Here is a 16,725-nt window from a genome sequence, read left to right on the forward strand (position 1 = left end):
ATAGAAACGTGAAATTTGGCACGAGCATTGATTATGTCATAAATAGGAAAAGTTCATAGTTCCCAACTCGATTATTCAATTCTAGTGCAAAAGAATTAGCGTCCAAATTTTACGTGCGGAATGTAATTTTTTCACTTTCCGGTGTCATAGAAACGGGAAATTTGACACGAGCATTGATTATGTCATAAATAGGAAAAGTTAATGGGTCTCAACTTGATTATTCAATTCTATGCGCAAAAGAATTAGTGTCCAAATTTTATGTACATAATCTAATTCTCTCACTTCCTGATGTCATTTTATATAAAGTAAACGTCACATGGTTACCTCCACGTGGTGTTTCCTGGGTAACGCAGAGAATTATGCAAAATGGTGAACATATGTTTTTCTGGTATCTCTAAAGTAAGCACGACTTCATAAGATTTTCCGTGTGAACACCAGATAAACACCAGTACCAAATTAACTAGGGCGAAGCCAGGTATATCAGCTAGTGGAGTATACAAGGGACCCCGAACCTCAGAGCTCCACTACTGCCATGAGAGAAGCTGATCCTCTATTGTTTGTGCTCCTCCGGGCTCCGCTCTACAGCAAGTAGTACCAGTTTCTATTAACGTGCTATTAATGTAATGCTTGTATTAAATTTCTGTACATATTAAAGACCACCAATGCTGAAGGAGGTAAATCCAGTTCCACAGAAAGCAGTTTCAGATGTTGGTTTTCCATTTGGACCCCCAGCGCCCTCTCTATTGGGGACCCTCTCTGTAGTGGCTGACACATTAGTGTAATTAATTGCCTGCAGAGGCCACTTGACATTTATTCGCTAGCTACTGTGTATATTTTAATGGCTTCTAAAACTTGATACCACATACATAAACTGTTTCCCTTCTGTGTATCCCCTCCGCCAGCTTCATTCCCTCCCAGAACTGGGATGTTTGGTTTTGCAACACAATGATTCACTGCATGCAAATGCATTAGTTGCTCTTAGTCGGGGCGGTGAATGGAGAGTCTGTGCGGAACTGCCAGCGGTGCAGAATAGCCTTTGCTTAGAGGACCCAGAACAGAGGCCTTATGTTCAGAAAGGATGCAAATTCAAATGTGCTCTGTGCACGTAAAGAAGCCCGTTGTCTGCCATCAGCGATGGAGGCCGTGGAATAAACTGGTTGAAGGGATCGAGAACCGCACAGGATTCTGCACCAGAAGCTTATTAGTTACTCTTATGGAACATGATTCACAGCCCGCTATCGCCCTCGCCAGTGTGAAACCAACCTAAGGGCACCTTCACACTTCACAGGAAATTGTGTGATTTTTGCGCAATGCGAGAGAGTGAGTGAAAACGCTGCATTATGAAACTAATGATTTTCAATGGTTTTATTCCCATTTGCGATGTTATCACTCATGCGATGCAGTAAAAGAAATCGCAGCATGTCCTACCTTTCTGCGTTTTGCGATTTTTTATTTTTTATTTTTTTTTTAAATCTCCCATGTTTCCCCATGGAGCCTCCTTTTTATTGCATTGCAACATACGAACTTGCGATTTTCATGCAATGCATTTGTAACATTAGAAAGTCCGGCTTTCACGCGATTTTATAGGGGGCAGCAGTGATGTGATGCGCTATTTTATACAAGAAAAAGCATCATTGACACTCAAAAAACGCCTGAACAAAACTGCAATTTTTCCATAATTTTCTTCAACGTGAAGGAGTGGACAACTTGAAAATGGTGAACAATAGAAAATACTGTTTATCATTATATAGTAATTAAGCTGTATTTACTTAAATTAATTAATATCATATGTACATGCCGAATTAAGGGAAAAAGTGAGAATTAAGTGTTTCTATGTGACTGGAAAATGAATAGAAAAACCTATCACAGGCGTTATCAGTGAAGATACCTATATTGTGATTGTAGACTTTCATCCGTGAATCCACAGGAGCAGCAGATCACTGGGGCCCCCTTGTGTAGTCTATAGGCATTACATGACACATCAGACACTAGTATGGCTTCCAGACATTAGTTCGGGGTCTGTTCAGGTGTCTTTGTGTTGGAGACGTGGTGCAGGGGAAACATTTCACAATTTTAAATGACAAGCTTATACAGAGATATTTAGGAGGTAACGCAGCTCCCGAATAGAGGATTTCTTAGGAACCTTTCACGTGGGATAGAATTAGTTTGATCTGCGATCCTTTCATAGAGGAGTCTGCACATGTCACATGGGGATTTGGAACAGATTTGCAACAGATTCACCCTATGCAGAGCAAAGCAGGAACTCCTTGATGGCCCCACAAATATGCCGCAGGTCCTGGTTTCTGCCCTGGTTTTCTGGTACACGTGGATGAATATTTTTTTCTATAAATCCATCCGTATATTGTAAAATGTTAGAACAGATCAAAAAGCGATTCCAGCTCTGCAGTTTGTGATTTCGCCCTCCATCCTGACTATGTGATATAAGTACAGGGATTAGTTATTGAAAATTTGGCTTTCAAAGTTATTACCTTCTTCTACATAATAACTGATGTTGCTGCGCCATTTTGCAGTGGTCCCAAATCATTTGTTCACCAAAAATTTGATTATGAGGTGCTGCACAATTGGCGCATCAATCTTAGACGCAATCATCTTCAATGATACTTCCTTTAACTGAAATGTTCATTAATGTCATTAGTTGCTACATAGGTGCCACCAGTGGACACTGGTGGCGAAGTCCCTGGCATTACATAGGGGGCCACTTAGAATTGAATAATCAAGTTGCAATCCCTTCACTTTTCCTATTTACGACCCATTTACCTCAGCAGTATAAGAATTAGCAACCAATCACAGCGCAGCTTTCATTTTACCTCAGAAGTATAAGAAATGAAAGCTGCGCTGTGATTGGTTGCTATTGGCAACAAAAATTACAGGGGAAGTCAGTGAGTTTTTGATTTTTAATTACGCCACTATTTGTCATCCGGAGCTTTAAAACGCGCATGCAAAACTTCACTCAAACCAGACCAGAACTGTGGCTTTGTATATGACACAAACAAGCAGATTTTGCGTTTTATATATAACATTTGGCACTGGAAGCAGCAACCCGCCTGCAATTTCAACTGTAAATTTGCACGAAAATCTGTATGTAAGGGATGGCTGCACGGTGTATTAAGTGCACAGTACTCTGTGCTGAATCACTATTGACTTACATTGAGGCAGTCAGATGAGCGAATCTCAGTCGCATGGAAAAATACGCGGCATGTGCAATATAGGTAATTGAAGTCAACAGACCTGCGTAAATATGCAATGAATATGCAGAAAAGCTCCTATTGAAACTTAGGGCTTCAACGTAATACGCTCGCTCCTGCGCAATTTTTAGCACAGTGAACGAGTGTATTTTGCAGTCTTGCCTGCACAAATATGAGGCATACTGGCGCAGACACCGCTCATTCACATGGGCAGGGAAATCACCCCACCCTGATTTAAAAGGCTAATTAGCCTAACAAGGTGCCGATGTTCGTGGGTATGTGCGGCATTTAGCGCATACTGGCGCGGACAGATGTGCATATTTGTGCACTTCCCATACACGCCTATCTGCATTGTGGTGCCAAACACAACAAGATAGAGCGGGTCCTATTTATTTTCACAGGCACAAAAAAAAAGGGTTTTATTTGTGGGAATTTCCTGCATGCTTAGTCGCGGTGTATTACACTCATGTATTTAAGCCCTTACTCTGGAAAACAATGAGATTTTGGGCTTTTTTTTTTTTGCAGACGTAAGTAGGTACTGTTTCCAAGTGAAAAAACCCCACAAAATACGCAATCACTATTGCGCGTTTTGGTCTGTAAATGCAGTGTGGATTTTGGGGCAGCATGGTGTATTTTGCTATCATGTTGCAAAATATTCTGTCCTGTGTGAAAGGTACCTTAACCCCTTAGTGACAGCCCCATAGTGGCTTTACGTCCTAGCTAACTGGGCTTTAATCCTAGAGAATGTAAAAACATGCATCCTTTCAGGATTAATGCCCTGTGGGCTATGGACGTGAAAGCTCCATGCTGTTGGTGCTCGGAGGTAGCCGACAACATGGAGCTGTCATCCCGGGCCGCGGGGGAAGTCCCCCCCGGCAATGCCCATGACCACCTGTGTAAGTACGCAGTTATGCGCAGTACATTGCGCGGCCGTATGCAGCGCCACGGCTGGGCTCACAGCTGGGATCCGCTGCGGGCCTCCACAAGCGGATTCCACATCCGGCCGCATGAGCCTGGCATTATTCAGATCGCTAGCTGTAATACGTAATTTACAAGAAGCCCCGGGAACGCTTGCCTTCCTGCAGTTCCAAGAGCAGCTTGTTGAGCGCCTTTTTACGAAGCCTCACAGAGCGCCATTTTATACACCTCATCCCTGCCGCTGAGGTCAAGAAATACCCCCCAAAAAAGCATGGGAGGTGGAGGGATACCTGGTTTTATTGTCCCATGTGCCCATCCCATCTAGGCCCATGTAATTACCCCTGTCTTCGGACACACCACACAGTTTACATTATTAATAGAGATGAGCGAGCACCAAAATGCTCGGGTGCTCGTTACTCGAGACAAAATTTTTGCGATGCTCGAGGGTTCGTTTCGAGTAACGAACCCCATTGATGTCAATGGGCGACTCGAGCATTTTTGTATATCGCCGATGCTCGCTAAGGTTTTCATTTATGAAAATCTGGGCAATTCAAGAAAGTGATGGGAACGACACAGCAACGGATAGGGCAGGCGACGGGCTACATCTCAAGTTCCCAGGTCCCACTATTAAGCCACAATAGCGGCAAGAGTGGGCCCCCTCCTCCCAACAATTTTTACTTCTGAAAAACCCTCATTAGCAATGCATACCTTAGCTAAGCACCACACTACCTCCAACAAAGCACAATCACTGCCTGCATGACACTCCGCTGCCACTTCTCCTGGGTTACATGCTGCCCAACCCCCCCGCACGACCCAGTGTCCACAGCGCACACCAAAGTGTCCCTGCGCAGCCTTCAGCTGCACTCATGCCACACCACCCTCATGTCTATTTATAGGTGCGTCTGCCATGAGGAGGAACCGCAGGCACACACTGCAGAGGGTTGGCACGGCTAGGCAGCGACATTCTAAAAGGGGCGGGGCGATAGCCCACAATGCTGTACAGAAGCAATGAGAAATATAATCCTGTGCCACCGCCATCAGGAGCTGCACACGTGGGCATAGCAATGGGGAACCTATGTGCCACACACTATTCATTCTGTCAAGGTGTCTGCATGCCCCAGTCAGACCGCGGTTTTTTATAAAGAGTCACAGGCAGGTACAACTCCGCAATGGGAATTCCGTGTGCACCCACAGCATGGGTGGCTCCCTGGAACCCACCGGCTGTACATAAATGTATCCCATTGCAGTGCCCATCACAGCTGAGGTAACGTCCGATTAAATGCAGGTGGGCTTCGGCCCACACTGCATGCCCCAGTCAGACTGGGGTTCTTTAGAAGTGGACACATGCAGTTACAACTCCCTGTGGACCGACAGCATGGGTGGGTCCCAGGAAGCCACCGGCGGTACATAAATATATCCCATTGCATTGCCCATCACAGCTGAGGTAACGTCAGGTTTAATGCAGGTGGGCTTCGGCCCACACTGCATGCCCCAGTCAGACTGGGGTTCTTTAGAAGTGGACACATGCAGTTACAAGTCCGTGTGGACCGACAGCATGGGTGGGTCCCAGGAAGCCACCGGCGGTACATAAATATATCCCATTGCATTGCCCATCACAGCTGAGGTAACGTCAGGTTTAATGCAGGTGGGCTTCGGCCCACACTGCATGCCCCAGTCAGACTGGGGTTCTTTAGAAGTGGACACATGCAGTTACAAGTCCGTGTGGACCGACAGCATGGGTGGGTCCCAGGAAGCCACCGGCGGTACATAAATATATCCCATTGCATTGCCCATCACAGCTGAGGTAACGTCAGGTTTAATGCAGGTGGGCTTCAGCCCACACTGCATGCCCCAGTCAGACTGGGGTTCTTTAGAAGTGGACACATGCAGTTACAACTCTGTGTGGACCGACAGCATGGGTGGGTCCCAGGAAGCCACCGGCAGTACATAAATATATCCCATTGCATTGCCCATCACAGCTGAGGTAACGTCAGGTTTAATGCAGGTGGTCTTCGGCCCACACTGCATGCCCCAGTCAGACTGGGGTTCTTTAGAAGTGGACACATGCAGTTACAACTCCCTGTGGACCCACAGCATGGGTGGCTCCCTGGAACCCACCGGCGGTACATAAATATATCCCATTGCAGTGCCCAGCACAGCTGAGGTAACGTCAGCTTTAATGCAGGTGGGCTAAAAATTACTAGGATTACAATGTAGGCGAGGGCCCAAAAAAATTGGTGTACCAACAGTACTAATGTACCTGAGAAAAATTGCCCATGCCCAACCAAGAGGGCAGGTGAAACCCATTAATCGCTTTGGTTAATGTGGCTTAATTTGTAACTAGGCCTGTAGGCAGCCCAGTTAAAATAAAAATTGGTTCAGGTGCAAGTTTCAACGCTTTATTGAATTGAGAATTGAAACGTATAAACATTGTTTACAAAAGTTATATGACTGAGCCTTGTGGGCCTAAGAAAAATTGCCCGTTCGACGTGATTACGTGAGGTTTCAGGAGGAGGAGCAGGAGGAGGAGGATGAATATAATACACGGATTGATGAAGCTAAAAGGTCCCTGTTTTTTATGGTGATAGAGAACGATGCTTCCATCCGCGGGTGCAGCCTACGTATTGTTTAGGTATCGCTGCTGTCCGCTGGTGGAGAAGAGAACTTTGGGTAAATCCAGGCTTTGTTCATCTTTATGATTGTAAGCCTCTCGGCACTGTCGGTTGACAGGCGGGTACGCTTATCCGTGATTATTCCCCCAGCCACACTAAACACCCTCTCTGACAAGACGCTAGCCGCAGGACAAGCAAGCACCTCCAGGGCATACAGAGCGAGTTCAGGCCACGTGTCCAGCTTCAACACCCAGTAGTTGTAGGGGGCAGAGGCGTCACGGAGGACGGTCGTGCGATCGGCTACGTACTCCCTCACCATCCTTTTACAGTGCTCCCGCCGACTCAGCCTTGACTGGGGAGCGGTGACACAGTCTTGCTGGGGAGCCATAAAGCTGTCAAAGGCCATGGATAGTGTTCCTCTGCCTGTGCTGTACATGCTGCCTGATCTCCGCGCCTTCCCTGCTACCTGGCCCTCGGAACTGCGCCTTCTGCCACTAGCGCTGTCGGATGGGAATTTTACCATAAGTTTGGCTGCCAGGGTCCTGTGGTATAGCATCACTCTCGAACCCCTTTCCTCTTCGGGTATGAGAGTGGAAAGGTTCTCCTTATACCGTGTGTCGAGCAGTGTGTACACCCAGTAATCCGTAGTGGCCAGAATGCGTGTAACGCGAGGGTCACGAGAAAGGCATCCTAACATGAAGTCCGCCATGTGTGCCAGGGTACCTGTACGCAACACATGGCTGTCCTCACTAGGAAGATCACTTTCAGGATCCTCCTCCTCCTCCTCAGGCCATACACGCTGAAAGGATGACAGGCAAGCAGCATGGGTACCCTCAGCAGTGGGCCAAGCTGTCTCTTCCCCCTCCTCCTCATGCTCCTCCCCCTCCTCCTCCTCAATGCGCTGAGATATAGACATGAGGGTGCTCTGACTATCCAGCGACATACTGTCTTCCCCCGCCTCCGTTTCTCAGCGCAAAGCGTCTGCCTTTATGCTTTGCAGGGAACTTCTCAAGAGGCATAGCAGAGGAATGGTGACGCTAATGATTGCAGCATCGCCGCTCACCATCTGGGTAGACTCATCAAAGTTTCCAAGGACCTGGCAGATGTCTGCCAACCAGGCCCACTCTTCTGTAAAGAATTGAGGAGGCTGACTCCCACTACGCCGCCCATGTTGGAGTTGGTATTCCACTATAGCTCTACGCTGCTCATAGAGCCTGGCCAACATGTGGAGAGTAGAGTTCCACCGTGTGGGCACATCGCACAGCAGTCGGTGCACTGGCAGATTAAACCGATGTTGCAGGGTGCGCAGGGTGGCAGCGTCCCTCTTGGACTTGTGGAAATGTGCGCTGAGCCGGCGCACCTTTCCGAGCAGGTCTGACAAGCGTGGGTAGCTTTTCAGAAAGCGCTGAACCACCAAATTAAAGACGTGGGCCAGGCATGGCACGTGCGTGAGGCTGCCGAGCTGCAGAGCCGCCAACAGGTTACGGCCGTTGTCACACACGACCATGCCCGGTTGGAGGCTCAGCGGCGCAAGCCAGCGGTCGGTCTGCTCTGTCAGACCCTGCAGCAGTTCGTGGGCCATGTGCCTCTTCTCTCCTAAGCTGAGTAGTTTCAGCACGGCCTGCTGACGCTTGGCCACCGCTATGCTGCCACGCCACGCGACACCGACTGCTGGCGACGTGCTGCTGCTGACACATCTTGATTGCGAGACAGAGGTTGCATAGGAGGAGGAGGAGGAGGGTGGTTTAGTGGAGGAAGCATACACCGCCGCAGATACCAGCACCGAGCTGGGGCCCGCAATTCTGGGGGTGGGTAGGACGTGAGCGGTCCCAGGCTCTGACTCGGTCCCAGCCTCCACTAAATTCACCCAATGTGCCGTCAGGGAGATATAGTGGCCCTGCCCGCCTGTGCTTGTCCACGTGTCCGTTGTTAAGTGGACCTTGGCAGTAACCGCGTTGGTGAGGGCGCGTACAATGTTGCAGGAGCCGTGGTCGTGCAGGGCTGGGACGGCACATCGGGAAAAGTAGTGGCGACTGGCAACCGAGTAGCGCGGGGCCGCCGCCATCATGTTTTTGAAAGCCTCCGTTTCCACAAGCCTATACGGCAGCATCTCCAGGCTGATCAATTTGGCTATGTGCACGTTTAACGCTTGAGCGTGCGGGTGCGTGGCTGCATACTTGCGCTTGCGCTCAAACACTTGCGCTAGCGACGGCTGGACGGTGCGCTGAGAGACATTGCTGGATGGGGCCGAGGACAGCGGAGGTGAGGGTGTGGGTGTAGGCCGGGAGACGGTAGTGCCTGTGTCCTGAGAGGGGGGCTGGATCTTAGTGGCAGGTTGGGGCACAGGGGGAGAGGCAGTGGTGCAAACCGGAGGCGGTGAACGGCCTTCGTCCCACCTTGTGGGGTGCTTGGCCATCATATGTCTGTGCATGCTGGTGGTGGTGAGGCTGGTGGTGGTGGCTCCACGGCTGATCTTGGCGCGACAAACCTTGCACACCACAGTTCGTCGGTCGTCTGCACTCTCAGTAAAAAACTTCCAGACCTTTGAGCACCTCGGCCTCTGCAGGGGGCGCTTTGGGAAACAGTTGGTGGATCATTTGGTCTGGCCCTGCCTCTACCCCTGGCCACCGCACTGCCTCTTCCAACCTGCCCTGCTGCTGCACTTGCCTCCCCCTCTGAAGACCTGTCCTCAGTAGGCTTAGCAAACCAGGTGGGGTCAGTCACCTCATCGTCCAGCTGCTCTTCCTCCGAATCCTCTGTGCGCTCCTCCCTCGGACTTACTGCAATTACTACTACCTGAGTGATAGACAACTGTGTCTCATCGTCATCGTCCTCCTCACCCACTGAATGCTTTTGAGACAGTTGCCGGAAGTCCTCAGCCTCATCCCCCGGACCCCGGGAACTTTCCAAAGGTTGGGCATCGGTCACGACAAACTCCTCCGGTGGGAAAGGAACCATTGCTGCCCATTCTGGGCAGGGGCCCGAAAACAGTTCCTGGGAGTCTGCCTGCTCCTCAGAATGTGTCATTGTAATGGAGTGAGGAGGCTGGGAGGAAGGAGGAGCAGCAGCCAGAGGATTCAGAGTTGCAGCAGTGGACGGCGTAGAACTCTGGGTGGTCGATAGATTGCTGGATGCACTTTCTGCCATCCACGACAGGACCTGCTCACACTGCTCAGTTTCTAATAAAGGTCTACCGCGTGGACCCATTAATTGTGAGATGATTCTGGGGACGCCAGAAACGTGCCTCTCTCCTAATCCCGCAGCAGTCGGCTGCGATACACCTGGATCAGGAGCTCGGCCTGTGCCCACACCCTGACTTGGGCCTCCGCGTCCTCGCCCGCGTCCACGTCCACGTCCTCTAGGCCTACCCCTACCCCTCAGCATGGTGTATTACAAGTAGAGCAGAAACGGAACGCTGTAATTAAATGTGCCGCTTATTGGCCTGTGGTTGGAGGCTGACTTCGCTTATGGAACGCACAGCAGAGCCAGGAAACAATTTTGCGCACTCCTGTAGTGAGACGTAGGTGCGTATCACTGAGCTGGTGGAATTCACAGCTCAGAAGCAGTCAAGTGGCCAAAGGCCAGTAGTAGGCCTTAAGTATTTTGCTTCTATTTTTTTAAATGCTGAGCTGATACAGCAGACAGATACTGTGGGCAGCGTATAATATTATGTATACTGTTTCCCTCTGCCGGGATGACGGCGGTGATGTAACGGAGACAGCAGAGGCAGGAAACAATTTTGCGCAAGCCTGCTGTAACGCTTAGCTGCGTATTAATTAGGACTTCTACCCCCAGCAGACAGATACTGTAGGCAGCGTATAATATTATGTATACTGTTTCCCTCTGCCAGGATGACGGCGGTGATGTAACGGAGACAGCAGAGGCAGGAAACAATTTTGCGCAAGCCTGCTGTAACGCTTAGCTGCATATTAATTAGGACTTCTACCCCCAGCAGACAGATACTGTAGGCAGTGTATAATATTATATATGCTGATTCCCTCTGCCGGGATGACGGCGGTGATGTAACGGAGACAGCAGAGGCAGGAAACAATTTTGCGCAAGCCTGCTGTAATGCTTAGCTGCGTATTAATTAGGACTACTACCCCCAGCAGACAGATACTGTAGGCAGCGTATAATATTATGTATACTGTTTCCCTCTGCCGGGATGACGGCGGTGATGTAACGGAGACAGCAGAGCCAGGAAACAATTTTGCGCAAGCCTGCTGTAACGCTTAGCTGCGTATTAATTAGGACTACTACCCCCAGCAGACACGCAGTAAACTGTACACGGTCACAGGCAGCCCAAATATAGTATTTTTCCCCAATTTTTTTGAAAAATCCGACTGCCTATATAGCCTGTATATCTCTTTCCCTGCCTCACCATTACTGGCCCTATACTCTATGCAATGACTGCAGACTGAGGACGCAATGCTCTGCACGCCCGATATACAAAAAAAAAAATTGTGCAACACTGCTAAAAGCAGCCTCAACAGTACTGCACACGGTCAGATGTTGCCCTAAGAAGGACCGTTGGGGTTTTTGAAGCCTAATGCAACTCCTAACGCTCTCCCTATAGCAGCTCCGGCACCAGCAGCACTGTCCCTGATCTCTGTCAGAATGCATCTGTGGCGAGCCGCGGGCGGGGTAGATTTTAATACTCGGGTGTCACCTGATCTCCCCAGCCACTCACTGCAGGGGGGTGGTATAGGGCTGGAACATCACAGGAGGAAGTTGTAATGCCTTCCATGTCTTTCTATTGGCCAGAAAAGCGCGCAAATGTCTCAGAGATGAAAGTGAAAGTAACTCGAACATCGCGTGGTGCTCGTCTCGAGTAACGAGCATCTCGAACACCCTAATACTCGAACGAGTATCAAGCTCGGACGAGTACGCTCGCTCATCTCTAATTAATAATTTTATCTGAGATTTAGGGAATGCCAAAAATGGCACGGAGGAAGGGGGGATTACTTTTGGGGAGTCGTTTTTTTTTCCACACAAGTGAGCAATGGGGCCTGGAATTTATTTAGTTGTACTCTGAACGGGTGTTCCCTCCATTATAGGCCTAGCCATGTGTCCTGTAAGTAGATTGAGGCTACAATGGGTATGATTTTGAACATGGGACAAACTGGGGGATCCATTTTGGGGTGAAAGTCCTTATTTATATGTGTGATGTAAAAAAAAATATTTTTAAATTGACAAAACTGCCCAAAAAATGAAAATTGGAATTTTTTCCTACTGCTTTGCTTAGATTCATTCAAAAACTGTGGGGGTAAAAATGCGCAGTATACCCCTAGATAAATTCGTTAAGAGGTCTAGTTTTCAAAATGGGGTCATTTGTGGTGTTCCCCCCTCGTTTTGGGCGCTCGACGGCTCTACGAGTGTGCAATGGGGACTGAAACACCTTCAAGCAAAATGTCTGTTCTGAAAGCCACTGGCTGCTCCTTTCAGTTAGGGCCCAGTTGTGCATACAGACATAATATTAGGGTATGTTTCTGAACACAGGACAAACAGGGGAATCCATTTTGGGGTGTAAATCCTCATTTTTTTGTGCACTATAGTAAAAAACCTGCCTTTAAAATGACGTATTTGCAAAAATATAAAATATTATTTTTCCTCCTCTAAATTGCATTAATTCCTGAAAAAAAAGTGGGGTAAAAATACTCCTGACTCCCCTCAGTGAATACATTAAGGGGTGTAGTTTTTAAAATGGGGTCATTTGTGGTGGTATCTATCATTCTTACACCTATGAGCCTTTGCAATCTTGGCCTGGTGTAGGAAAACAAAATGTTCCTCAGGGCTTATTCAGACGAATGTATATCAGTCGGGTATTCACGCTGGCTGAAATACGGTGTCCCTCTCTGCAGGAGGATGAGTCTGGAAGAGTCGGGAGCAGTGCACTGAGCTCCCACCCCCTCTCCACCTCCTCTCCGCCCCTTGGCACTATTTGCAATGAGAGGAGGCGGGGCAGAGCTAAGTTCTGAGACTTAGCTCCACCCCCTCCCGCCTCTCCCATTCCAAATAGTGCCGAGGGGCGGAGAGGAGGGGGGGGGTGGGAGCTCAGTGCACTGCTCTCCGCTCTTCCAGCCTCATCCCCCTGCAGAAAGGGACGCCGTATATTGACCGGCGTGAATACCTGGACGATATACGGTCGTCTGAATAAGCCCTCAAAATGTTGTTGATCAATGTTAAATTTGTACGTCTCCTAAATGGTTAAATAAATCGAAAGTTTTTGAAATGTGTGTCCAGAATAAAGTAAACAGATATAAATATATATTTTATCAAATATTTGAGATATTGCAATTGAAAATGTGAAAAAATTACGTTTTCAAAATGTTTCCAATTTTAGCGCTTTTAATAAACATGCATGAATTCTATCGGTCTATTTTTACCACCTAAATGAAGTACAATAATGTGGCGAAAAAACAAAGTCAGAATCACTTGGATATGCAAAACCTTTACGGAGTTATTCTATGTCAAAGTGACACATGTCAGATTTTCAAAATTTGGCTCCGCCACTAATGGGTTAATATAGCAGTGGTCCCGTCCCGTACCAGGCGCCTGATCACACTTGCATGTATGAGTGAACTTGCATGAACTGAATAAAACTGCCGGCACAGAGAAGCCATTTAGTCTATTACTTATTTAACGCAGTGCCCTAATATAATTCCCTAAAAATATTCATGACTTGTACTCTGCCAGAACTAACAGTTTACTCTGTGTCGAAATGACAAAATATTTCACTAGAAGATCAAGCATTTACCTGCATGACACCGACTGCTACAATCCCTTCTAACATACTTCATTGGTTTAGGTAATTGGAGTTTTTACTTATTTACACTTTGGGCAACGTTCTTCCCTAAACTAAGTCGATTTTGTCAGAATTCTTCACATCTTGACACAGAAAACCATATTTCAGAGGAAATCACTTTATTTGACCATTCTGAACAGAACAGAAAACTCATTATTACAAGAGGCGCAATTCCACATCCGGTACATCAGACCGTCTGGCTACGTACACTGTTGATTCTGGACATCCTGGTGGGACTGAGCTCATCTGTTTTTAAAACCCTGGAAGGGCGACTCAGCCGCATGTACAAGGCTGTATTTACGCGGTGTAGGTGAGTGAAAAACTGATTGTTACGGCTGCAGTTTTACGGCGATTTTTTGCACACTCCCATAGAAATTACTTGGCAATTCTTTTCAAACTCGGACTATTGGTCTGGGAGAAAAATCGCTCATGTGAATTAACCCACTCAAATGAATGTGATTTTTTTTCTCCGTGCAAGTTCTGTCAGTTCCGTACAGAACTCATGAGAAAAAACCCTGTGTGATCTTGGGGATTATTTCTAGCTCTAAGGCCTCTTTCACACGACTGTATGCATTTTTATGTTTGTCCGTACGCCCTGAAAAATTACATGAATGAAGAATAGCCGGGATCAAGTGACAACTTTTAGTCGTGTATTGTTCGCCTTTCACACGGGGGAGTGCAGCGAATCAGCAAAAAAATATGCTGCAGTGTGGTAGTCCCTCATTCAGCAGAAATCCTCGGAACGACTACTAAAACTTAAATAGCAACAGCTTTATTCTTTTCCCAGCGCTGGACGCAGCTAAACTCCCTCCTTTTCCCCCTCTTTTTTTCAGCTCCCATTGAAGTGTATGGGAGCTTCCAGCATATCCCAGCTAAAGAAAGGGCAAGACCTATCTTTGGACGCAGCGTATAAAATAGGCAACCAAAAATGGCTGCCGATATTCTATTTTCCCCAGGACGATATTTTTATGTGGCTAACAATTGCTTATCTGAATGAATGCATTGGAAATTAATGCTTCAGATGGTCGTGATTTTTGCCTGATTTTTGGACCCAGCTAAATAGCTGCGTGTATCAGTCAGGTGAATAAGGCCTAACACTTAGGCTTGATATTCGGTATTCAAGTCCCTTGTGCTTTCTGCCTGCTCTAAAGGGGCTATCCCAGAATCAATCAATTGGAGTTTTTCTCAAAAAGTACAGTAGGCAGCCCACTTTCCTTTTTCCAAGGATTTTGGACCCCATTGCTTGGTGTGTGTATCCTCCTTCAGAGAGCATATTGCGGGATCCTTCTTCCGATACTAGTTGACATTAACTAACTGAAGTTATGAATTCTGGGGTAGAAATATTGCAAGTCCTGCTTGCACAGAAATTGTGTGACTTTTCTGCTTTCTGCGCCGCCCTCACCGCTTTTGTGAAAAGAGGGCAGGGCTTGCCAGGAGATGGCATGGCCGACCCAGACTGACACATTTATACTGGTATAAATTATATCCGAAATCTATGCCAGCTCCTAGCTGCTGTACATTTCTTTGTCAGCACATTGAGGAGCTGAGATGTGACTAATATATGAAGAGGTATTTGTAAATTTTCTCCCTTGTGTGCCCACTGAGCTCCAGGCACCTTCTGAGTTGCCAAAAGACCATCAGCTATATAGTAACAAGGGGAGCAGCACACAGAAGACAACTTGGTAAAATCACCCAAATGGTTCAATTTAATGTTGGCATCTGTCCTTTTATAGTCAAGCATTACACATGTGAGGTATACTGTAAATGGGGATAATGAGATGAGTGTACTGTTCACCACAGTAGTTAAAAGGCTGTGGGGATGTTATGGTGCACTGGGTGGTTACTGCCCCCTAGTGTAGATGGTAATGTGGCAGCGTGTACCCCCAAAAAAGGCGAAATAATTAGTGGAGGAACGGTCAACTCATGTTTACTTGTAGATAAAGTATAGCAGTACAACATTCAAAGATGAAGGCACATTTCTTGATAAACAGTAAATTGACAGATTTCAATAGTGGTGGTAGCTGTATTCCGTCTTGAGCTATACTTTGATCTCTGTATTGCACTACTGTGAGCTTCTTACCATGGCCCAGGAGCATCTTCTAGGGGCCTTTCCACCTGTAGCCTATGTCTAGTGATAGCAGGTATCAGCATAGGAAGCCTATTCTTCTACTCAAAAGTAGACCTCCACATCTTTTTCTCCTAGGCTAGGAGAAAGTGGGCAGGTTACTGACATGAATCAACCAAACCTCTTGACTTTATATGAACTCTGACTTTTCCTACTAGCTTAGATATGATATGGTATGTGTGTATAACTATAGCTGAATTGATTAAAATTGACCATACTTTGCTCTAATTAAGCTATCAGCTGTAAATTTAATGTACAGTGGTGTAAGGTCACTACTCATGTCTGCTGCCCTTATGCAGCTCTGGGAAGCTGCACGTGGTGCTTTGCTCTCCGCCTCTCCCTGTCTGCTTTCTTCCAGCACTGAGAGGGTTAACCAGCTCTCTGTTGCACTTCCTCTGGGCCTCAGAATTGGTGTCTGAGGTGTCGACTGCCAACCACTAGAGGACTGTCTAGGCTTGGTTGGTTGGTCTGGTGGATCGATAATTCATAAATCCGTAACAAGTGGTTAATATACATTATAAAAACATTATAAACTATAAATAAAAAGACATTTTTTGTGGCGCTGTGGTCCCACACACTCGCTTAGAACCAGTGTATTGCTCTGTGGCTGCTGCTTACGCATGCGGAGTCTATGACGGGTACCTACAGCCATCATCCCCTCTCTGTTTGCCAGCACAGTCTGACTAAGCTGACCACCTTTCTTGATGGCACTACTCCAATGTACACGTGGCAGCATTAGTAGTCAGCAGTAAACACGGCCGTATAACGGGACAAAAGAAAACCACTGATCTTAAAAGGAGTTCAGTGGAAAATATAGTATCTGCCCTACCTTGGCTGCACGTAGTTAAACTACACGCAGGGAACATCGGGCGGCACCGGGCGTGATATCACGCTCGGGAATCTGATGTACACCCCCTGCATTCCTGTATATAGTGATATGGAGCATGCTGCTATAACCTTAGTATCTCCTGTATATAATTATATATGTACAGCTGGTGTAAGTTATACATCTCCCCATATAGCAATATGAAGCATGCTAGTATAACCTGGGTATTTCCT

The 16,725-nt window shown here is 47.3% G+C and overlaps 1 protein-coding gene across 1 annotated transcript in view; it reads left to right on the top strand.

Moving 5' to 3' along the window:
* The first annotated feature begins 1,667 nt into the window (after nt 1–1,667).
* AIFM2 (apoptosis inducing factor mitochondria associated 2) overlaps nt 1,668–16,725 on the top strand; it is a 49,652-nt gene continuing 34,594 nt past the window's right edge. The window contains exon 1 of the mRNA XM_066600491.1: nt 1,668–1,716. The gene's annotated coding sequence lies outside the window, so the exon portion shown is untranslated. The remainder of the gene's footprint in view (nt 1,717–16,725) is intronic.

The sequence above is a fragment of the Eleutherodactylus coqui genome, chromosome 4, assembly GCF_035609145.1.
Source record: "Eleutherodactylus coqui strain aEleCoq1 chromosome 4, aEleCoq1.hap1, whole genome shotgun sequence".
In the NCBI taxonomy this organism is placed as follows: domain Eukaryota; kingdom Metazoa; phylum Chordata; class Amphibia; order Anura; family Eleutherodactylidae; genus Eleutherodactylus; species Eleutherodactylus coqui.